The sequence below is a fragment of the Camellia sinensis genome, chromosome 13 (assembly GCF_055761805.1).
Source record: "Camellia sinensis isolate YWXY chromosome 13, ASM5576180v1, whole genome shotgun sequence".
Taxonomy (NCBI): Eukaryota; Viridiplantae; Streptophyta; class Magnoliopsida; order Ericales; family Theaceae; genus Camellia; species Camellia sinensis.
In genome coordinates, this window is record NC_138973.1 from 90426576 (window position 1) to 90452608 (window position 26033).

General features: G+C 32.9%; 1 long non-coding RNA gene across 1 annotated transcript; it reads left to right on the forward strand.

Annotated features, from left to right (window-relative positions):
- The first annotated feature begins 967 nt into the window (after positions 1-967).
- LOC145806290 (uncharacterized) lies at positions 968-2551 on the forward strand. Its single transcript, XR_014349225.1, has 2 exons — positions 968-1126; positions 2239-2551. It is a non-coding gene; the product is annotated as an uncharacterized LOC145806290 (long non-coding RNA).
- The last annotated feature ends 23482 nt before the right edge of the window (positions 2552-26033 follow it).

A 26033-nucleotide genomic window follows, 5' to 3' on the forward strand; every position in this document is an offset into this window, starting at 1 on the left:
AAATAGGAGGAGTGAACCTCATTATACAAATGTAATGTTTCAAATCTAATAATTATGTTTGCATAGTGAAGTTCACTAAAGTATTCTATTATTGAATGTGATAGCACGCGTATTAACATGCGTATTGAAGTTTTTCTTGAGATCCAAACCTTTTATTCTATAATGGATGATTTAACTTTCTTCAAATGGGTGGATTTGGGATTGATTGTGGAACCAGGATAACCCAGAATGAGCAGGAAGATATGCTAGCCAGAATAGTAGCTCTGGAGTAGATTCTTCAACTTATCTTTTTGTTTTTAACAAAAATAAATAAGTAAAATTAAAAACTCATGTGTTTATAAACATCTTCACTTTCCAGATTATTTTTGTCCTAAATTTCAAAACATGAATGGAGTAAAAGAGAACAAAAAAGAAGATGCCCACGGCTGCTCCAAAAAAAAAAAAAAAAAAAAAAAAAAAAGATGCCCACAGAGAGTTGTCCTAAACTCTGCCAAAATTGCAGTGCAGCTTGGGAACAAGTTTGCATGTTCATACGTGGTGTGGATTATGAATTTAGATAGATATTTGAAAATAGAAAGAAAATTAAAAAAAATTATATTTCATTCATATTTTACTCACTTTTTCTCTTTTGCAAATTTCTATACAAATTTATGATTCAAACACAACCTTAATATAAGAATAGTAGTTGAAAGCTTAATATGTGTCACTTTCTTAATCACATATGTTTCATATTTTCTCCTCGAGAAGTCTTGTGATCCCCGTTGTGGTCCTTCACTGGTCCAAGCTACAAAGAGACAAAAAGGATGACTTGTTGAAATCGGGATTATATATTAGATCGTTGGTGGAGTATACATGAACAAATTGTAGAATCTGATTAAGGATCATAATATCTTACCAAAAAAATAAAAATTACATGATAATTTATTTGATTAAACACGAAATTATCCTAAATTATACTAAAACGAAGTGGAGATACCTTGAAGTTTTAGTGAATTCCGGAGTGGCTCATTGTCGTAGATTCGACATCGTCGTTGTAGATTCAACGTTGAACAAGACAATTCCGAGGTGAAAACGGTGGTGGAAGAGGCATATTGGAGTCGGTTCAATTCGGGTGTGGATTGGCTAGGTAATTGAGAGTACACTTGTGTAATTTCTTTTTGTCTTCTTAGTGGATTGTTTTGTGACTTTTGCTCGTGATTTTTTTTTTAATCACAATTGGAGGCGCTTCAATTGTAGTTTTTTTACGTAAAATCATTCTATCAATTTGTCTTTGATTGTTTGATTGTGATTACTATTTATTGGTTAAAATTGATACATAATCGCAATCAATATCTTGGGAATTTTAGATTTTTCACAACGAATAACCGAATAAGTTTAAGAACCGACTGACCGAAGTGAATGTAATTATTGACTTTTTGTACTTGAGTATGGCGGTGTAGGTCGCTTGTACAAGGGTATCACCTGGCGAAACACTATGAGTAATCTCTTTGTAAAGATATTTTCGTATATGAATTACTCTGAAATGGCTTTTTAATTTGTGAAACCCATATTATGTTATGTCATGCTTGATACGATAGGTGTTTGATTAAGAATGTTAGAACCAGTAAGTTATGCTTTGAAACTCTAAATTCTGAACAATACGATATGTTCCTGGAAATAAGATTTTGATAAGAATGAATATGATACCCATGAACACATGCTTGATTATCCGGAAATCTCCGTTATGATTATGTCGATCCATGGTGGTCGTTATGTCTACATCAACCCATTGTGGTTGTTTTGTCTAAGTTGATCAATTGTGGTTGTCGATCCATTGCGATCGTTATGTATATGTCGATCTGTAATGGTCGTTATGCTTATGTCCTCGATCTATTGTGGTCGTTTTGCTTATAATCTGTTCAGTATTACTAGTTATGCAACAAAATGTAAGTAACTTTGAACGGTTTGAAGACCATAATTAATAAATGCTTCGTTTCATCGTGTACGTTTGGCATGATACTTTGCCAGGGTTTAATACTGCTGTATTAGAATGTACTGTGCTATGTGAATTTACTGCGCTATATGTTAAATACTAAAATGATAAAAGGTTTGCTGAAGGTTTGAGAAACTTTATTTATTATACAAGTATCCGGACACATTGTTTGATTTTATAAGTTATGGATCTCGTTAGTTTAACCTCTTTACATCGAGATTTTTACTGGACTTTAGCTCACTGTTTGTTTATATATATGTATGTAGGTGATCACGTACCAAATCGAACTTAGTGGCGTCGACCGAACCCTGTTTTGTCAAGCCAACCACTGTGCCTCACTGCGAGATTCCGAACTGTTACATGTCAAGGCTTATTGGGTGGCTCGAACTTACCGTTTTGAAATTGTGATTAAGTGACAAGAATGTTTTATGATCTTTGTTCAAACTATCTTTTTTTTTTTTTTTGCAATGAGATTTAATTCCCTAACTTATGTTTTATTTTTATATATACATGTGGCATGGACTTAGGTGTGTGAATATATATATATATATATATATGAAGGTTTGTTTGTTCATTTAAGTCTCCACAGCTCATTGGACGAAATATATTATTGATTGGCTTCCGCTAGCCCTAATTGTTGTGTAATTGTCATTATTGTTAAGCAGGCCTTTGGTAATCATGGATTACTGGCCGGTTACGACGCTAAACTTATAGAGGCGGGTTTGGGTCGTAACACCATCACCATTTGGTTTTGTGGTTACCTTCAAAGCATGTTATTAAGAACATATGAGAGTTGTTAAACCTTTTTTCAAATGATAAATGGTTGTGCTGTTATATGTATTCATTGAAATATCATTTTATAGCCACTAATGGCTAGTTAAAATGTCAAACTAATTTCATAGTAATTCAACTCTTTGGATTTGGTTCGAAGAGATGTCGTGAACACTTTCGAAGGACGACGTTGATCCTTTAATAACATATGTGACTTGCGAAGGGTGGTTTTGTCATTAATAAACACATTCGAAATGTAACATGAGACAAGAAAGCTTTCGATATGTGTACCTCCCTTCAAATATATGTAAAATGACAATTAATTAATTATCAAATAATGCCTATTTTTGGCATGATAATTAGTGGCTTTACTGATGGTTTTACTGATAAATATTTTTATAGCCATTTATTACATGAAAATGTAACTAGTATTCTACAAAAATTGGTTCGAAGAACAACGGTTTTGATGTCTTCGGAGAATTAATAATTGGTTCGAAGCACAAAATTAATATTTTTATTAATTATGTGTGAACCAGAACATATAAAATTTGAATAACCATAATGTTGGCCAAAAGTTGCTTCAAAAGTCCTTTTGTCATAATTTTGTAAACTTTGAAGCACTCCATCTTGCATCAACAACAGCTTCAAAGAAACAATAATGATGGTTGTGAACCTTCGAAGCTTTGCCGAGTATTTCCAATGATATAATTTGTCCTTTGTTGCCACCTTCGGCCTTCGAATGATGATTTTGGTCCTCTATACCACCTTCGAAACTTGTTACTAGTCCACAATAGCTAGTCCACAATCATGTTTGGATATTGGCTTTACCTTAAAAATATGAGATTCTGAATGATTCTAAGTGCAAGCAACATCAACCTACTTCGAATGGTTTCAAATTTTCTACGTGTTTGAAGTACATCTTAAACAAAATTGTTTAATTTTATTCAAATGATTGATACTGATTCGAAGCACATATGTAATATCCCTTCAAGGCATACATATAATTCGAGACATCTAGTCATAATTTCATGCTCATTCGAATCACTTTATTGATGCTATTATATCATTCGAAACACTTTGTTGATATTACTCGAAGCACTTTGTTGCTTAAATTAGTCATGTGTTTGGTTCAGCCCTTCAAAAATTTCAGTAAACATAATTTTTAATGGCCATGAGTGGTAATGTTGGCACTATAAATCTGCAATTTCATTATTTATTATTTATATAATTGCAGGACATGTGGCACTCTCTTACTCATTTGGAGGTTATGAGAAGTTATGAAATGTAGAAAGATGATAGAGAACAAAGTGGAGAATATGGAGCATGAAGTGGAGGCTGAAAGAAGTTATGGAAGATCATGGAGTATGAAATAGAGGATGAAGAGAAAGAGTGGATAGTTTTAGGTTATTTTTTCCTACAAATGTTTGCCTATAAATAGTCATTCATGGCTACATTGTAAGGGGGGATCAAAACTCAAATCAAAGACAATTGATGTTTATTTTTCTTGTTTTTTTCTTTATCTTAGGAGTAGTTTAACATAGATTTATATTTCATGTACTTTATTTTATGCACTTCCTTTTCGAAGCATATGAGTAGAAGTAATTAATGGTTACTTTGATTGTTCACTCAATCATCTTTCTCTATCTCCCTCCATTTTCTTTTAATTTTTCTTTTCTCTATACTTGACAATTTAGAAGTACTCTTCGTTGAGGCAAAAGAACCATTAATGCAATCGCTTAATAATTGGCTTGAATTTAATCTGTAAGGATTTTTCAATCTTTGCTAGCACGCTTGCATTTATGATATTTTCCTTCATAGGAAAAATAAGCCAACAGTAAATAATTCAAGGAATTCCATTAATCAAAATCTAGTAAGTCAATCCTGTAGATTCAGAAGAAAAGCCCGTGTAACTCATACCTTTAAATTCATGAACTTAGTTTAATTGTGGGCAAGATTTCAAATCAATCGAGTTGTTTATGAACAGTTCAAGTTCAGTTTATTTAAAGTTTGTTTGAATTTAGCTCATTTGCTAAATAAATGAGTTGGAGTCAAAATTTTCAAGCTCATTTAGGTTTAGTAATTGAGCTAAGCTTGAGTAGGCTCCGGTTATAGACTTGTAACTATAATTATATATAAATTATTGATTTATTCTATTTTTTTATTTATGAATGGTGCGCGTGCAAATTTATATACTTGATTGATAAAATTTATTAATAATAACAACATTAGTTCATATATATAATCTTCTCTTTTTTTTTTTTTTCCTCCTTCTCTAATATGTAATTTTTTTTTATCTTTCCAAGTTCGAACTTAGCTCGTTTATATAATTGAATTGAATTAAGCCAAACACAAACTTGATTATTTAAACTAGGCTAGGGGTGTTTTGAGAAGATGGTTAAAAGCTGCTTTTTGACTTTTTTTGGCTTTTTTGTGAGAGATGGAAGTGGGTTAAAAGCTGGAAAGTGACTTTTAACCCACTTTCCAAAATAGGCAAGCTCAACAAATTTTTAATGAATTAAATTTAAATACCTTAAAACTCAATTTGACACAGTTCATTTACAACCCATAACAAAAGCCACTTTAGTGGTCTTGGAAGTGGTCTTTGTAATTCAAGTTATGACCATAATGCTTGGCCTGGTGTCTACCTGGTGGAATTGGGGTGGCTACTGTGCCTTGTAGTAAGGGTGTTCACGGTTCGGTTGGGATCGAAAAACTTCTAATTCGCCATTTGTCTGCCAAATGGGCGGATTGGAAAAAATCAATCGGCATCTGTCCGCCGAATTGATAGATTAAGCGGATTGGTAGATGGATGCGAATTGGTTTAGCGGTCTAAACTTTTACAAATTTTAAATATAATACAACAACTTGCCAACATTTTTTTTTTTGGATAATAATCCAATTCAACATAACCAAAAGATTATCAAGTAAATTGTCAAATACCAATGATAAATACATATAAGAAAATCATGCATTATCAAAACTATTTCATTACTTTTTTTATTCAAAAATCATTTAATTTGATTTTTTAAAAAATGACAAAATTAAGCCTTATATTTTCTACACAAAAATGCCAAATATTAGCCCTTGACATTTGATAAAAGGATTTACAAATTGAAAACACAACAGAATATCTAAATAAATTGAAAACATAAAGTTTTACAAATTACTAGGGGTGCTCAAGGTTTGGCGGTTCGGTTGCGGCCAAAGGAACATCAAATTCGCCATCCGTTCAAAACTAGGCGAATTGGAAAAAATCAATCCACAACCGTCCGTTCGTAATCACGCATTCGTCCAAAATGCAGCGGATCAGTTCGATTCGATTCGATTCGGTTCGGTTCAGTTCGGTTCGATCGGTTTAGGTGGATCGGAATATCCACTGCTCACCCCTTCCCTGTACAACAGTCACTGTTGTGCGGCTGATGAGCCTCATTTTGAGATCTATTTTTATAATCTGAATCGTTTACTTTTTAGGGTACATAGAGTAAAATATAACTGTAAAAAATCAAGTTGATTGGATATTGATAGCCCTTTCATCGAATTGCATTTGTATACAGTTTTATATTTCAAATTACATTTAACATTTATATTTGGGTAAATTACACTTTGTCCCCTTTATGTTTGTCCGCTTTCTTATTTTGACTCTTAAAGCGTTTTTTTTTTTTTTTTTTCACTTTGGCCTTTTATGTTTCAAGTTTTTTTTGGCTTTACTCTTAAAGCTAATTTCTATTCAAAATTAGACAGAAAATGATACATTGATAGTCACGTGAAATAAAAATATTTTATTGTATATAACTCGTACTTTTGAGATAAACTCCAATATAATAATATATTTTTCATGTTATGTGGCCGTTATTGTGGCATTTTTTGTCTAATTTTGAACTGGAGTTAGCTTAGAAGTAAAGTAGGAAAAATTTAAAACATGAAGGGTCAAAGTGAGAAAAAATAAACTTTAAGAGCCAAAGTAAGAAAGTGACCAAACACGAAGGGGGCCAAAGTGTATTTACCTTTATATACCGTTTATATTTCAAATTACATTTATCATTTATGTAATTCGATAAAAGAGCTATTGATATCCGATCAATTTGATTTTTTTAAAAATGTATTCTACTTGATGTACACTAAAAAATACACGGTTCGAATCATCAAAATGGGTCTTGAAATGAAGCCCATAAAGAAAAATATTTGAGACTCACAAAAAGCTCCCACAATTTAATCTACACTGAGATAGTTTGATAGGTGGCAACTCTTGATTAGTTACACACCCAATGATATAAAACCTACCTTCCTAACCACATTATGATGGGTGAATTTGTGAGTCTAAAATGTGGGTATCTAGTTTTACTCTTCCATAAAACATTTGATCCATGCATTGATAGGCTGCCTTTGTTAAGGTATCATCCACATATCTGTTCATTTGAATTAGAAAAGAATATACATCCCTGTATATACATATTGACCACTATACCCTTAATAACTTAATAAAAATAACATGTTCTCTAATCTAGTTGAGCTTGGACTTGTAGTGAACTCAATAACGATTAATGCTAGGAACCCATAAATCGTTCACAAAACTGCATACAAAACACTTTTCCAAGCTTACAGTGTGAGCTCCAAATTAAGAACTTCACTTGAAGAAATGACCTTTGTTGGGATTGACGTGGGCAAAGATTTCAGTTGTGAATTGGGTGATCCAAATAACCAAATGGGCATGGCTTGGTGGTGAGAAGACGATTGAGAGTAGTCACTTTCTTGATTGTTTGAGCTTGCTATGCTAGGGCACTGAGCAGGAATAGGATGATCACTTGGCTTAAAATCACAATTGTACACATGCGACAACTAGACCTGTACAGTCAGTAACAGACGCAAGAATTTTAGTTAGAGGGGGCGACATTCAAATTTCACAATTAAATTTTAAATCTTTTATTAATAGCCAAAATCATCATACACTTTTATAGCTATACAAAATAAGAATACTATTCATTTGAATAGGGGTTTCTCAACAAGAGGTTTAATTTGAAAAGCATCATTTTCTTACATTTAAATTGTTATACATTTTTAATGCAGAATTCATTTTTAATGCAGAATTCATTTTTCTCTCCAAATTTTATAATTAATCTTGAGACCTTTATTATTATTTGGAAAAAAAAAAATGAATCTTTTAATTGGATTTTTGGACAATGATTTTTTTTTTTTAAAGCTTTATTATTGAGGGTCTATGGAAAATGAGAAATTTTAAGTTTTACTATTGAAGGTCTTTTCAATAAGATGGAATTTTATCTTGCTTTTATTATTGGAGCAACTATTTTTGACTTTTGTTCCACACTAATAATTATTTATCACCCCTTTTATATAGTGAAATAAAATATGAGCATAAAAAAATACATACTTCACTATATAAATAAATCACAACAAAATTAGCATATAAAAATACCTTACAAACACTCAAAAACTTTTCTTCAGATTTAATTTTCAATTATAATGAAAATTTATTACCATAAAATAATAATTTTTTTTACTATTTACGAATTTTTTAAAAGATATAAAATTTTGGGGTCACCTCTCACGTGGATGATGGGATCCTTGGAGGAGAAGTTATTGATTGGTTTAGGAGTAATGTCAAGGGGCTCTTAACACTCATTGTGATTGGTGTAGAGAATGAGACTCATGATTTTGTGTTAGGTGATTAAAGAATATAAGAAGACATGAGATTTGTGAATGGCCTGGGACATAGTCACATAGTGCCCCGGACCAACCAATAATGTTGTTATATAATATGAGAATTGAAAGTGAAACTATTTTGGTAATGGAAAATTTACCATATCAAAGAGGCTTGAACTGCCGCTTCCTCTTTGTTGAGGTTGGCCTGCCTTAGAAAATACTTCTGAGCATGACTGGCAACTTGGGTTGGAGTCCTTGTAGTCACAAAATTTTTGGAAATTCCCCTCCAATCACCCTTGCCTAGCTTCTCAAGCCCGACTAGAAATGTCCAATGCTCCTCCTCCGCCCACGGCACTCCTCATCATCCAATATTCATGAATATCACCACCAGAGCCATGAATATTAGAGCATGGAACATCTGTCCCATTTTCTGTCTCGTCTTCCGTCTCATGCCCACCTTGTATGAGACAGTGAATGAGCGGAACAGATGGTCCCACGTCGAAATATCATATATAAGAATATTGGAATTGGCAAATATGAAAATAGAATATGAACTTGTCTAGATTTAGTAGTAGAGTGTGATAAATTTGGAGCCTCTGGCCTAGAAAATGTGAAAGAAATAGGATGTTTAAAGGATTGTTGCCACTGATAGAAATTAAGGGCATCCAAGAACATAGCATGGTTACTTTGGATCCATGAAACCATATGAATAATGAAACCAAACATAAAATAACTTGAGAAAAGGATTGAAAGAAAGATCAAGGATGAGTTGAGGTGAGTGAAAAATAAAGAACATATAAAGTGCCATATTTTATAAAGATAAAACAAAAGCATGTATTAAAATTCAAAATTGATAGTCCATAACTACCATGTCGTCATAAGTTTTAAACTTCTCTTAACTTTTTTTTTAAATTTAAAATACAAATTTATTGACATGAATAATTTAATCATAAAATGGATCCATTTTATGTTGAAATTTCTTCGAAATGGAAAAAGAAAACTCAAAAGAGAGAATAGAAAAAAGACGTGCATGCTAATAGTGTAAGGCAAGTCATATGAGAACAAACAATTACAAAAAAGTCGGTCCCAGTGTACAAAACTCCCGTTATTGAAAAATTTAGGAAAGCGGCAGACTTACTCCTCATTTTGGAGAGGCTATTTTCAAGGTTTGAACCCAATATGCCTAAATCACAATGGAACAATCTTATCACTGCACCAAGGTTTGAACAGTACATATCATTGTAGGATCTAAGACGGTCAGATGTATGCAAGGACAGCCTTACCCCATGTATATGGAGAGGCCTACCCTTCTAAACTCATGGTGCCTATATCACAGTAGAACAACCTTATCGTTGCACATAGGCCTACCCTTCTAATTTTTTCCCCAACCTTCCAAAAATCTACTAAACCCATGTGAGGGAAGATGGGCGGAGAGCATCTTCCATGAAAGCCAAACATGCAAAACAAGAAAACAATGGAAACAGAAGTAATTCCATACCCTTCTTCCTCTCCTCAGGATGATGACCAGAGAGACCATCAGAAAAATAACCTTGGACATAAGTCTTATCAGAATTTTCATTGATGGAAGAGACTCGCGACGAAGAAGGGGATGAGGAAGATGAGGCTGCTGGAGAGGAAGATATACAGTCCATGCTGAAACTCTTCTTGATCTTGGCAATAGAAGATGATGATGAAGATGGTGATGAAGAAGAGGGTATGTCAAATTGAACCCCAAAGAACCTTAGTCCACCAACAACTGTACCTCTGTATGTGGTGCAAGACCGTGAGTTGTGCCCTATGTTTCCACAATGTGAACACTTTCTGCCCATTTTCACCCTCACAAAGCTCATACCCACAATACCCACATCCAGAGAGAGGGAGAGGGAGAGAGTTCAATAATAACAATTATGTTTGGTTCTTTATGTATATATTAACAGTAGGTACAAATGCGATGCGATTGCAAGTGTAGATCTAAATTTTTTTTTGATGACTTTAGGTGATTTAATAAATTAAGAAGATGGATTAATTTTGAAAACAGTTTAGAGAAAGAAAAATGCTTTGGGACCCCAAAGTTGGGATCCCATGACTCTCAAAATGATGTGGACTAATCATGTGTTTTTGTTTTTTTTTTCTTTCCTTCATTCCTAGACCAATTACAAATGAGTGGGAGATTATGGGAATTATGTTTTTTTGGGAGTTCATGGTATTGTTAATTTTTTTCGTCTAAATTGTATGTTTTTAATAATAGAATAGATATATGATGTTTGAGATGGGGTTTTGGAAAATGGATGCACGCCAAGAGTAGATGATTGGATGGACAAAGTTTTGGGTGGAATATAGTTCCGACTTGAGTTTCTTTTACTAGAAAACAATTTAAATCATTATGGAGAATTTGTGAATTTAATTCATTATGGATTATTTGTTTTCAAAATTTATGTGTGTTCCTTCATTTTCAATGCATTCCCAACTTAAAAGATGTGATAAAATTTTTAAAATATGAATATTTTAAAGTACAATCATATGTTTGAAAGTCCATTAAGATAGATGAATATGAATTTTGATAATAAAAAATCCTGTGTCATCTAAATATATATCTTTGTCCTCAAGTATGGATTATATAATATATATGTAGCAATGGAGGTGGGTGGGACCCCTGAAAATTTGTGTTCTCCCCATGCATTGCATGTCATGGTATAAGCAGACATACATATATATATATATATATTGTGTTTGTCCACACAGACATGTAGTACTGTTCTTCTCAAGCAGGACCAAATTTGTTGCCACAGAGTGGTCATGATCATGCACCATCAGTATCACCAATCAAGGCGAAATTGATTTATATATATGATCCTCAGATCTGTTTCTGTTCCTGCTGATTAGTAGTGTTGGCTTTTGTGGCAAAAAATGGCTAATACAACTATACCTTAAAATTAGCATGTAAAAACACTCTACTAAGAACAATACTCATGTTTAGGCCTCGTTTGGGAACAGGCTAATTTAGGAACTTTTTGGCTATTTGGCTAAAAAGGTCGGTAAAAAAAACTTGTATGTTTAGGATGACTTTTTGGCTAATTACGAAAAGATGTGCAAAAAGTAGAGAGAAAAGAGAATCTTTGACTTTTTGGTATGAGTTGTTGGCTTTTTGGCTAATTTAGTAACTTTTTGGCTAATTGACTAAAATAGCCTCTTGCCAAACGAGGCCTTAATTGCAAAACTAGTGGAAAGAGACTCTAAAGGAGCCGAGGCGAGTTTAATAACTGATTGTTCAAGATTAATATAAATTTCCTTATGAGTTTTAAAATATATTCATGAGTATGCTTAGCATTCGAGAAGATCTCAAATGAGTTTCAAGTGAGATTAGTTTGAGTAGTTTAGTTTTTTTATATAGTATAGTGTATATAAATTTTTTGAGTCAAGTAAAAGATGAGCTCAAAAAATTAATTAACGAGTTTCAAAAAATATTTAAACTTAAATTATTTACCTAATGAATTGATCTCGAATTAATGAACAAAAAGAGAGAGATTCTCTGTCTAATGGGTGGTTAGGAGACTTAGGACAAGAGGAGAACAGTATCATAGAAAATGAAGATTTCGAAAGCTGATTTTGATCAACCAACAACATTTTGATGAAAAATTCTCTAAAATCATGTCCTTATATTTTCAACATTCAATCATCCAATGGAGGAGATGAGAGAAAAGAATTTGAGTATAAGATGGCTTTGAATGTTCAAAATTTCTGTTAATTCCACCCAAATTTTAGGAAGGTGGATTCTCTATATAATGTTAGATCACAAGACGAAATATTCTCTTCAATGATTTCTAAAGACAAACAGTTGACATTTTGAACCTCTCATAAGAGGCTAAAAAGGATAAGGGGTCACTGCTGTGCTAGTGCGTGAGGCACAGCAGTGACTGTGGTGCATCCATTTGAGGTATATTATGGCCTTATTTTTATGATCAAAACCGTTCATTTTGTAGGGTTTGTTGAGTACTTCATGCCTACCAAAAATCATATTAATCGGATATCAACAACTGTATGATCGAAACCAAAAAAATAAATAATAAGTTTTATTTTGAGAAATAACATAAATAATATGCAATTCGATCATATAGTTGTTGATATCCGATTAATATGATTTTTGGTAGGCATGAAGTACTTAACAAACCCTACAAAATGAACGGTTTAGATCATAAAAATAAGACTATAATACACCTCAAATGGATGCACCACAGTCACTGCTGTGCCTCACTAGGGCACAGCAGTGACCCCTTATCCGGCTAGAAATTGGAATGAGAATACTCTTTCTAAACTCCAAAACTCTATCCATGCCGTACCAATTCAAACAGCCAATGGACCAATTACCCCAAATACATTCTCTAATTAATTATCAACATTTTTATTGAAAAAGTTTTTTTTTTTTTTAAAAAAAAGAAAATTAAATCAAGTTAATATAGAAAATGTATTTAGAATGATATATCAATGATATTTCTGAAATTAAAAATCATCTTGTTTTATGACGAGTAGAGTCTCCAACAATATTGTATAAGCATCTCCATACATGGATTAAACACAAAAGGATAGAATCGGCCTAGTTGAACCTAAGCTCTTGTTTATTGTTTTTTTTTTTTTTTTGGTGAGAAATCCAAGCCCCTACCACCTGCTACAGGCTTTGATGGAATTAAAAATTATCCCAATGAGTGACTTATTTTGAAATGAATAACCCCAATTAAAGCATAGTACAAAAATTATGTATCTTTTATATTTACAGGCATATTCCTATTTTTTTTATCAGTAAATTGAGATTGATTCTTGCTTAGGCTAAATTACTGCCCTTTTTGTATTCGCTGCAATTGTGTTCATTGACTTAGATTACACAAAAAATTAAGTTTTGGAATTATGATTTGAGTGTGGAAAATTTGTTTGGTGGAAGAGTTTTGAAAAGAGTTTTGAATTGGGTACAAAATTTTTGATGTGACATATGATATTTTATACAAAAATTTACAACTCATAACCAAACACACAACTTAAAATTCTATTAAATCTCACAAAAAAAATTTAAAAATTCAGAAAATATTTTTTTTGAATAAATAAAAATTAACATGGGTCAATTGTATAAAAAAAAAAAAAAATTGCACTGTTCCGATCAATCGGCCGGACGTCTGGTTAGGCCAAATTAATTTTTCTTTTTTTTTTTGAAAATCGCACCTGAGAGAGAGTTTTCTGCAGAGTTTTCTCTTTGTTGTGGAAATACAATTTGAAAGCTATATCCAAACATGAAGTTAGAATGTATAGGTAGAATTATATTTTCAAAATCGTTCCAAACAATGCCTAAACTTTTACAATGATCACTGAACCATCTTTCAAATCATATTGTGCAGACCAAAAAAGAAGGTTTATATGCTGGACCTTGGATTAGATAGTGTTGCCATTAATAAATTCTTGGACTGAATATGAGGGCAAGAACAGGATATTATCTTTCCCATATTTGCAAACCATAATGCTATGGACTCAGAGTTTTCTAGATGAAATATTTGTGTGGCGAAAATTAAATTGGTATATAGTGTAGGTCTAAGTATGAAATGAATATGAGTCATAAAATATTGTTTCTAAATAAAATTCAGGATAAAATTTATGGGACTGTAGCATTACTACCACATGGGATTAAGGGAATTTGGCAAACTAGAGAGAATGATTTTCCTTTCATCCAAAATGTTGAGGGAGAATGATTCTTCTTTGGGTATCCAAAATACTCAGTATCCTGTACTTTTACCATAATTTCATTTTGATCTATTCATTTTCAATTGTGATAGTTAACCCTTCATATTTTAAATCAAGTTACAATATCACATTTCTGTTCATTTATTATTAATGGGATTGAAGAAAATTAAAAAGTGAAAGAACTAAAATGAAATTTTAATGAAACTGCAAAGACTTAAGTGAGATTTTGATTAAAGTGTAGAAATGTTAATAAGACCAAAAAAAAAAAAAAAAAAAATGTCACGTTTAGCTTACATGACAAGTTCTGTTAACTTTATTAACAGTAGATTAACAGAAGAGTGACATTACAACTTTACTTAAAGTATGAGAGTTGATTGTCACAATTGAAAGTGAATAGATCAAAATGAGGCTATAGTGAAAGTGTAAGGGTGTTAAATGTAATAAACCCTTCTTTTCATTCAAAATGTCGAGAAAAAAAGACAAAGAAAAAGAAAAATGAAAAAAAAAAATCTTTTTCTTTTTCTGTTCCCTCCACAAATTTAAAATTTACCTAAGATTCAAACACAATAATCACCTCCCAACAAAAAATATAATCAAGTTGATGATCATCCTGGAATAATAAAATGGTAATGCTGAATGATTAAACAATCATTATCTCTCAAATATGCTTTCAGTACAACCCCAAAAAGCATAAGCCTGCGTTTGGTTGTGTTTTGTAAATGTGATTTTTTTAGTCTTTAGTGATTTTTTTTTTCAAATTTATTCATAAACATTATTACATTATAGATGAATCTAGATTAGATGCACCTAAAAAAATAAAAACAAATTTAACTAAAAAAAAGAAAAAAGATCACTAAAGACGAAAAAAAATGATAGTAAACTTTTCATTTCATAATTGACAATACAGATGTTTAAGTCAGTATATTTTCATTTTTTTCATCTTTAGTAAACTTTTTTCTTTTTTTTAGTTAAAATTGTTTTAATTTTTTTAGGTGCATCTAATCTAGATTCATCTATAACGTAATAATGTTTATGAATAAATTTGAAAAAAAAAAAAAAAAGTTCACTAAAGACTTAAAAAAAAAATTCAATTTTTTTGTTTTCTATTTTTCATTTTTTGCATCTTTAGTGAATTTTTTACATCACACATGGAGCTGATGTTTTGCTGATGTGGCAGATTATGTTAGTTTTTTGAATTGAAGTTAGTCTAGCAATAAAGTGAGATGGATTACAAACATGAAGGATCAAAGTGGGAATGATTGCAAACATAAAGGGCCAATGTGAGAAAAATCAAACGTAAAAGGTCAAAGCGGGAAGGATTGCAAATATGAAGGGTCAAAATGAAAAAAATCAAACTTAAAAGGCCAAAATAAGAAATTGGTGAATCTTTAGAGGGCAAAGTATAATTTACCCTTTGTTTTTTATTATCCGGTATGATAGTACTTCTCATCCATGACTTAAGGCCCCGTTTGTCTGGGGTTATAGGGAGGGGATTGAGTTTGGTAGTGAGGATGAGATTGAGAATGAGGTGTTTGTTTTGAGAGATAGGAAGGGGATTAGTAAGGAGGAGGAAGGGGGATTGATAAGAAGGAGGTAGAGATGGTATTAGAAAAATAGTGAGGGGATTAAAAAAAAAAAATTATTTTTTTATTTTTTATATATTGGGAATTTTTTTTTAAATATAATGTTTAATTTTTTATATTTTTTTATTTGTTTTATTATTTTATATAAAAATAATTTAACAATTTCTCACTATCAATTCCCTCACTATTAATCTCCTCACTATAAATCTCCTCCATTTTATTTTTGAAAACAAATGGAGCCTAAGTGATTTTGTACTCCAAATATAAAAATGATTTCTAATTGCTTCACCATCTGATATGCTTGGATAATCACATCCGGGCCATATGCTCTTCTCTCAATTTTTTTGTTTTCTATTTTTTATTTTTTGCATCTTTAATGAATTTTTTACATCACACGTGAAGCTGATGTGTTGGTGATGTGGTAGATTCTATTAGTTTTTTGGATGGAAGTTAGTCTAGGAATAAAATAGGAAAGATTGCAAACATGAAGGGACAAATTGAAAAAAAATCAAACTTAAAGGGTCAAAGTGAGAAGGATTGCAAATATGAAGGGCCAAAGTGAGAAAGATCAAACTTAAAGAGCCAAAGTAGGAAATAGGTGAAACTTTAAGGGGCAAAGTGTAATTTACTCCAAAAAAAAAAAAAAGAAAAAAAAAAAAAGATGTACTATCATGACTAGCTAATGGAGAAGTACCAAACTGGAAGCTTTTACAAAGTTTACGCTTCAAGGATCAAGCACCATTTCTCCTCAAAATCCTTATCATTCTAATGAAAATCTTAAAAAAATAAAATAAAATAAGAGCAATGCTGGGTGGCCCGAAAAGGAGGTTGGCTCAAATGGCCTGAATTTCATCTTGCCGGTCGTCTAGGCGGTCGTCCAGTGAAGAGGCTGACAGCTGCGGTCGACAAAGGTGACAACCGTGGTAGACAAGCTTTCATCTGGTCCTCCGGGCGGATGTCTGGCTGGTCATCCGGGCGGATGACCGGCCAACACCCATTCGGGCCATTTGAGCCCTTTTGCAAAAAATAAAAAAATAAAAAAAGAGGAACAATTGTATATAGGGATAGCAAAATATTCTAAGGCAACGGGGTATCGACCTTTTCCAACACTAATAAAATGGGTTTTGGAGTTTTTCAATAGGGTAGGGCAGATTTGAGAGTGAGAATAAAATATCCGATAGAATTCGGATCGGGTATTGAAAAGTATAATCCTGTCTCACGCCCAACCCGATTATGTGCATTATTAAAAAAAATCTCATTTTTAAACTTATTATTATTTAATGATATAAAATTATTTTTCTAAGATTTTTTTTTTCTTTCTATTTTATATTTTCATGATATCACCTTTCTCTCTCCATTTATTCTACAAATCCACTAAAATCAATGTTAAACAACACCAATTGTTATAAGTCATTTATATTTATCATCCAAAGTTATGAAATCACATTATTAAAATTCAATACGAAAAATATAAGTTGTAAAGTTAAACTGGGTAAAATCGGAAGTGGAATTCTACTAAGTGGGGATAAAATGAGGGCGGGAAAGAGGTCTAGCAAGTAGGATTAGGTATAAGATAATATTCACTAAACGCGAGGAGGGTGGGTTAGGAGTTTCCTAACCCATACTCACCCTATTGCCATCCTTAATCGTGTGATTAGAAGTGCGTTGCAAATAGGGGCGTGAAATTTCAAAACAAAAGATTATGTGCCATGCTTCAAGTTCCCCTAACTATTTGAAGTAGGGGTAGGCACTATTTTGATGTTGTCGGCCCAACCCAACGAGATATTTTTAAATTTGAAATATGTATTTTTTGGCCCATAAAACAGGGGTGGGATTAGATTTTGAACCTGTTTACTTTTTAAACGGGATTTGGAATGAGAAATCAACAATTTGGAATGAGAAATCAACAACCACCTTGTTCATTTATAAAATTTTATATTATTTAGATACATAATAAACTACAAAATAAAAGGCTAAGTAGAAAAGATACACATGTTTCTCTTAAGGCTTAATTCAAAACATTTGTTGAAGACCTAAAATCATTTACAACTAAATTTTGTTGATGACTTAAATTCAAATCATTTTTAGAAGAGCTAAATTCATTTAATAATCCTCCAAAACTACATATATATATATATATATATATATAAAATAATAACAACAATAGTCAGGCTTAAGATCTAAATATTCTTTTAGGGTGTGTTTGTTTGAACATACTGGATAAAAGGGATTGTAATCCACCGGACTGTTAGCCCTGGGATACATTGTATAGCGATTCCGGTTTTGACCTGATCCTTGTTGTATCTCGGGCTCGAGTTTCATGATTTTGTATTATTGTTCTTGTCTTTTTTTTCCTTATTCCTTATTGAAATTGAGTTTTGGAGTGTCTTGGTTGTGTTTGGAACAGGTTGGTTGCTTGTTAGTTCAAATTGTTGTTGTCTAGATTTTTCCATCTTCACTCAAGCAAGGCTTTTTGCGCTCGAGCGACCTTTGTGAGCTCCTAGTGCTTTTGTAGGCCTGCAAATATACTGGGAGGGTAGTGTTCTTCGCTCGAGCGACAACTCTTGTGCTCGACCTCAAGCGACGGTTTTCTGTCTGTAAAAACTTTGGGAGTGTGTATTCTTCGCTCGAGCGAAGCTTCTTGAGTTCGAGAGAGGTGACTTATTTGTGTCTGGTCGCTCGAGCGATAACTCTTGTGCTCGAGTGAGCTGCGTATATATTAGTTTGCAAAAACACCTTTTTACATCACTTTTTGATACCTCTTTTCTAAAAAACCCTAGACGGACTCTCTCTCTCTCTAGAATGCCACTTTTCTCTACAAATACACCTAGATTAAGGATCTCTCTACCCTACTCTCTTTGATAAAAAGATAGAGCATTACTAGAGCTCTGTTTGGATCCTAATAAAGCTTGGTTTCGGTGCTCTTGAAGTTTCTCCTTTGCTCCCTTGGTCTTCTAAGTTTGAGGTAGGGACTTTCTATACCCTTTTATGAGTTTTAACTTAGTTATTTGTTGATGGATAAGAAATATTGAAATTTGTTGTTATTTTGAACAAACCTAGGTTTGGGGTTAAAATCGAAAGAGGGGCTTTCAAATGAACATATTGGAAATGGTTATGGGAGTAAATATGAGCTTGTGTGGTGTTAAAATGGTTAATTTTGGTGTTTGGGATGAGATGGGAAAAAGGGGAACTTTGCCTTAAAATATCTTGAATAATTATTTTTGTATAAATTATGAAATTGGTATTAAAAGTATGAAATTGGGAGATTGTTGAAATTGGGAGATTGTTTACATGAATGGTGTAGTTGGATTTGTTTAATCTCTCACCTATGGAAGTTGGTTAATTTATCAGTTGCAAAGATTGTATATCTATTTAGAAATATCTATTTTGGGCTATCGGTGGAGGATAGCCATAATTGTTGTAGAAATTGCATGAGGATTAGGCGAATTGAAACTAATTTCTTGGTCATTATCATTGAATATGATTATGAATTGTATACATTGTATATGTATGATATTTGGGTAGAGAAATGTGATGCACTCCATGTTTGGGAGAATAAAGTGGATGAAGTCCATTAAATTAAGTTGACCTGAGTGTTCACGGAAATCGTGCGTATACATGGATGCCGATTCCCATAGATGAAATTTTTGTAAAATGGCAAGTAAATATAGTTGTATGTTAATATTGTTGTTTGGAGGCCTATAGGGTGTATCCTCTGTTTGGTTAATTAAATGAAGTGGGCACAACGAGTGAACTGAGATAAAATGAATTGAGATGTAAGTTTGGCATAACTTGGTCGTAGTGAAGAGTCGTGAAAGATTTTGTCATTTGGCATTTAGCATGTTCATCTTACTTATATCTTTGTTAAGATTCATATATTATGATAGATTGTCTTTACTAGGCTTTGGCTCACCTTACTTAGGAAAATCATTTTCAGGTGTTGGAGACATGCCTCCCCCAAGGACTTAGCTTGAGAGGACTTGGGAGCTGAAGGCACTGTTTAATTATTTTATATTTGATATTTGTAAAAGCCTAGGGCTTTATATTTATGGAGCTTAAGACTCTCTCTTTTGTTGTAACCAAGCATAGTCTTGGAAGTTGTAAGCCTGTAGGGCATTTATTGGTTGAACATGAAGTTGGTATCACATGTTGTAAATTCAGGATAGAGCTTATGAATGAATATCGCATGTCTTACCTTTTGTAATTTAACTCTGATGAATGAAAGTTTCTTATTTTATTTATATCACATTGTACCAGTGTTTGGTGGTGGTTTATTGTAATTATTTTTGGGGCGTTTACACATTGTTCCCAGACTATTTGATTGGACTGGATTTATATTCTATGCTTGTTTAGTTATGAGATTAGATATTTAGGTTGGACTATTATATTGAATCTGATGTGTATCCTATTTTATTTAATTTTTTTACTAAAACTTTTAAAAAAATTAAATAAATAGAACTTCAATAAAAATTATATAAATTTATTTTAATTTTTAGTTGAGATTTTTTAATTTTATATATTTGTATTTAATTTTATATTTCAAATGTGAACAATTCAAATTATTGAAGCGATGCTCAAAAGTAGGCCTATCGTGCCAGGCTGAATGATTCAGTCCGATAGGGGATTGAAGACAGTTCAATCCATACAAATAAATAAATAACAAACTAATTGTATCAACCAAGCAAAGCATCCCAAGCAAAATATAAAACAACTCGCTAGAGACAACTTCTATATGTGAACAATTATTAGGTATAATCAAATTCATTATAATAAACTAATTAGGTAAAAATATGTTAATATAAATAAAATTTTAGTATATATATATAAATAAGTTCAGTTCTCGGGTTGATTTGGTTTAGATAAAACCTAAACTAAGAACCAATCTAATCCTATTGATTTAATAATTTAAAAAATCAGAACCAAACCAATGCACTAAAAAACTAAATCAATCCAACCTAAAAAGGTCAGTTTGGTTTGATTTTTCAGTTCATTGAGTAATTTGAACACCTCTAATAGCAGTTGTGGAGATGGTGGACTAGTTGTTGATCCTAAGAAGGGGTGGAGTCACTTTTGCTAATTGTCCTCGTGAGTGGAGTGATTATAATGTGATGTGGTGAAAGTGGCACACCAAAAGGACAACGGGTTAGGAGATTATAGTTGGGTAAGTAGATGAGATAATAGTAAAAGAGGAGAGAAATAAGGTGGTTCTACAAGTGGTGGTGGGATTTAGGCCTCGTTTGGGAATAGGCTAATTTAGTAATTTTTTGGCTATTTGGCTAAAATATGAGCTAAAAAAAACTAGTATGTTTGGGATGACTTTTTGGCTTTTTACGAAAAGTTGTGCAAAAAGTAGAGAGAAAAGAGAATCTTTGACTTTTTGGTATGGGTTGTTGGCTTTTTGACTAATTTAGTAACTTTTTGACTTTTTGACTAAAAAGTTCGGTTGCCAAACGAGGCCTAAGTCTCGGTACTAGACTGGGATGGACTAATGCAACCTTGAAATTCTCAACTCAAGCTCAAGCCCATAGAGCTTGATCAGTTAACAGGTCGGGTTCAATGGGCAACCCATGCTATATTTATAAACCTCAACCCCTATTCATGGGTTTGAAAATATGAGCTTGTGGGTTTTAAGTTGAGCATAGCTTATACGGGCCTAAAATTGGCTATTAATTTGGTTGTGTTTTTAAAATTAAATTCAAATAAACAAATAAAACTATAATATAAATTTTTGTAGTGCATTACAATAATTAGAATTAATAATAAAAAATAAATTTATTAATTAAAATACACAATTACATCATTATGATTATGTTATTCAATTTTATGTATATCTAAACCTATGAAAATATAGTTGGCGTGCTACTCATTTTTTAATCTTCTTGCTTTACAAAAATATATCAACACATGCAAAATATATGTATGGCCTTAATATGGGCCTCTAACATGGACCTAGGCAGAGCCAAAGCCCGATGGCCAAGGTTGGGCTTGGAATGGCCCATGGGCCATGGACTTTTGTGGTGGGAAGACGAGGCTTAGGTGGGGCGGCTAAGTGGTAAAAGAAAGGATTGTGTGCGTGGTCGAGTGCAAGGTAGGATTTATGATGAATAGTTTTGATTTTAGTGAATGGTTGATAAATGTTGATTTGTGAGTTGGTAATTGGAAAAACAATCGTGGAACTTTTTCATCATTAAACATAGGGAAATTCTGATACGCACATTCTTAAAAGGATATACCATATGTATCTTTAGTTATGTTATTTTATTTTTTAATTATGATAAATTCTCTTCTTTAGTTATAATATTATTTTAATTATGACTCATGAGATCTATAGTTATGCCTTATATTGTATTTGGTTATGACAATTTTTTTTTTTATAATTATGACTTAAAAAGTATGAAATTATACTATTATATTTTTTAGTTATAAGTTGCATATAGTACACACTCTCTAACATATTAATAGGAGATAAAAAGTTGAGATTCATATCAAGTTAAAATATTATAATTTAAATTAATAATAATAATAAAGTTCAAGTTATAGGGGTAAAATTTGGAGTTTATTGTGTAATTTATCATATAAATTATATAATATTATGAGAAACTAACACCAATATTAAGATATTTACAAGCAATCTCAAGTGATTAATGTTTAGGGTCTTAAATAAAAAAAATCCAAGTCCAAAGTAAAAGGGATTAATGTTTAGAGTTTTTGTTGGAGTTCAATTTTTTTTCGGTTTCTTTCTTAAATTTAACGGTAAATCTGTATGAAAAAAAAAAAGAAAGAAAAAAGATAAACTAATATTTTTTTTAAAAGCACTATATATTGGTAGGACCTTAATCATTCCTATTTTTAATTAAAACTTTTTTGACAATAGACTATTTTAACCCCAAAAAAAAAAAATTCTTGTAAAAAAATTAATATATATATTTTTTATTTTTTACACAGTCTTATCATAAAAAATAAAAAATAAAAACTAACTAAATTAATCATTTCACAAAACAACATATAAATCATTTTCTAACAAACACACTCCTGACTTAACCATTATTTGCATCATAATGCTACAAAACACATTCACTTATAAAACACATTCACATTCACATTCACATTTACATTCACTTAAACTTATCAAAGAGAGAGAGAGAGATCAAGAACAGGTTCATAACCCCAATCCATGCATGCAAATCAACATAACATACTGCCAGACATAAACCACCACCATTAGCTATCTCCACTACTGCCATCATTGCTGTCATTGCCACCGTCACCGTCACCACCACCATCACTGCCGCCACTGTCACCGCCACCATCAACACCATCACCGCCACCATCTTTCGATTCTGACCCTTGATTAACCTTCTGATTCTGTGCTTTGTTCTGCTGTACTTTCTGACCACACTCTCTAGCCCTCTCCCTCATATCCTTAGCCCTACTAGCAATCCTCATCCTCACATAATCGAGTTGCTCCGCCACCGCCCCACGCCGCCGTTTTCCCGTAATGTAATTGTACAATCACGCCAATGTCGCTGCCGTTGCCACGCTGCAGCTGTCGAAAAACAAGAATACGATGGTGGCCAAGAATATTATTATCCCAATTGGGAATAGTATTGGGCTGAACAAGATCAAAACCGGGGGTAGCGATGACCAGGGATATCACGATCCCAATTAAGGTTAACCCCGAACAGGAACAAGAGTGCCGCACCAATTGCTGATGCTGTTAAGAGCATAATGGAGTGCCAAGAGGTTGGAGATGGCTCATTGGGTTTTTGGGTTATGGGTCTTGATTGATCATCGGACATGGTGAATGGTTGTGATTGAAGGTGGGTTTGATCAAACAGTGAATTAAGCTAATTGATTGATGAGAGAGTATAAGAAAGAGGAAGACAGAATGTATGTATACAGGAAAATGTTATGAATTCTAAATAATCTACTAAATTTTTTATCAATTTTTTTATATGGGATATGTGTAAGTCTCACAACTATGTAAGAGATTTAATAAAATATTCAGTAGATTAAGATGAGTTAGGAGACACGTGGCGAGAGGCCAAGCGTAATCTCCTTGTGATGCGTGATGGGTCTGGATTTGAAGAAGAATGATTGGGTGTGGGGGGAAAAATTATCTAAGAGAAAAAGTTAAATATTACAAAAATTGATAAGTGAATAAATACAAATCTTCTGACAAGTATTTAAGAGAGAATTTCATTTGTATCCTTATATTTTTTTTCGATTTTCAATGACATTTTCAGACTTTAAATAATTTCAAATTTATCCTCAAAATTTTTCAAATTTTATTAATTTTGCCCTTGTTGTCAAATTTGAAACATAGAAAGTTAAAAAAAAATTATATTTTAACTCCAAATTTCAAAAACAAAGATACAAATACACAATTTCCTATTCAAACTCACCCTCTCTTCTCTTCTTTTAATTCTTCACTCTCTCCTCTGCCCTACAAGGGCTACCTTGGACTCTTTCTCTTTGTACAAAATTTCACAAAATGGTGACAATGGAGACAATCTCAGTAGCTCTGAGTCTCGTCGATTCGAAGAAAGAGAATCTTCGAAAAACCTTCGAAGATCTTCAATCCTAGTTATCTTTTCTCTCCCCCTTCATCCTTTCATGGTCCAACCTTGATTCCCACTTCTTTTCCCTCAAATCCTTTCTCTAAACCCAGTCTACTCTCTTCCAATCCCAACAAAACCCCCAATCTCAACCACCCAAACAACCCTTAAATCAAACCGAGCAATCGGATTCACTCATTTCGGTTCAGCCAAAGCTGAAAACCTTCTACGAGAACATGGATGGGTGGCTTAAAGGAACTACATAGTCGAGCGGCACAATGAGTGAGCCATGATCAGAACTGAGCTTCCTCACACGCTTCGGCTCACTCTGGACTTAGCTACGATGGTTTTGGATGCGATGGAATATTTCTATGTGAAGAAATCAGAGTTGTATAATTCAAGGCGGAGCTGTGTGGTTTTGTTAGAGAAGTTGATGGATGTGAAGTCGGAGATTAGGAGTGAAGTGAAGGAGAGAGCGAGGAATTTAGCTAATGAGTAAAAATGGAAAGTGGGTTCTGATGGTGAAAATCCATTGGATGCATTTAGGTTTCTTGTTCTTGTGGGGACTTATGGTTTGGGAGATGGGTTTAGTGTAGAGGAACTTTTGATTTTGTTGCCATTGCTGCAAGGTATCAGCAAGCTAGGGTTTAAGGAGATGGTGGATTTGAGTAGAAGAGGATGAGTTTGCATGTATCATTTGAAATTTGGGGTGAAAATGTAATTTTTTTAACTCTTTCCGTTTAAAATTTGACAAGGGAAAAATTGATACGGTTTCAAAAATTTTGAGGGTAAAATTAAAATTATTTGAAGTCTGGGGATGTCATTGAAAATCAAGGAAAAGTATAGGGGTACAAATGAAATTCTCTCAGTAGTTAAATACATTATGACTATTCAATCATGTGTTGAGTGACACAGGAAATAATACAATAAATACTAAATAAATTGATAATAAACATAACATTATTGTTATAACATTATTTATAAAAATTATAATTAATTTAAGGGTGTGATTTTAAAATATGTGTTAAACAAACTTTAAAAAATTAATAATTTTTGTGAGAATTCACACAGGTGGATAATTGTATTATGAGTTTAAATTAGGGAAAATTAGTCTAAGGTCCTCATTCCCATTTTTACTAATGCAAGATATCCATAATATTATTTTATGATGTCTAAAGTTCGTCAAACCATAGCCATATATCATAGAGAAATTTCACTCTCTCAACTCAAAAAAATCCATTTTTCTCTCTTCTTCTCTAGTATACCATATTGCAACCCAATCTTTTCGCATTTTCCTCATGCCACTATCGTCCGTCCTCCGTCGTTGGCCCCTTACTGCGTTGCTGCCGGCGTCATGATCTTACTGCCACTCTCATTCTTACTTACTCTGCCACATTCATTGTCCCCATCGATTTCTCCCTATCGACCGTTGTTGACGCCCTTGCTGCTGTCACCGGAACGTCGCCGCTCGGCTGCCACCCGCGCCCTGTCTCGCCCCGCTGTTACATTACTGCCATCATTGTAGCTTGCCACTCCTCACCACCTTATCGTGCCACCCTCATTTCTTTTTCTCTCTTTCGCTGTAGCTACACCGTCGCCGCCCCTCTATCTACGGCGTCCCACCTTCGCCAACTGTCGTCCTCCTGCCTTCCCTACACCGCCGTTATGTTTATCTCAGGTCCTCGATCTGTCTCAAGAAGAATCACTGTGAGGGGAAATTTCTCTGGGTTGGAGAGAGAGGAATTTCTCTAGTTTGAGTGAATTTCTCTA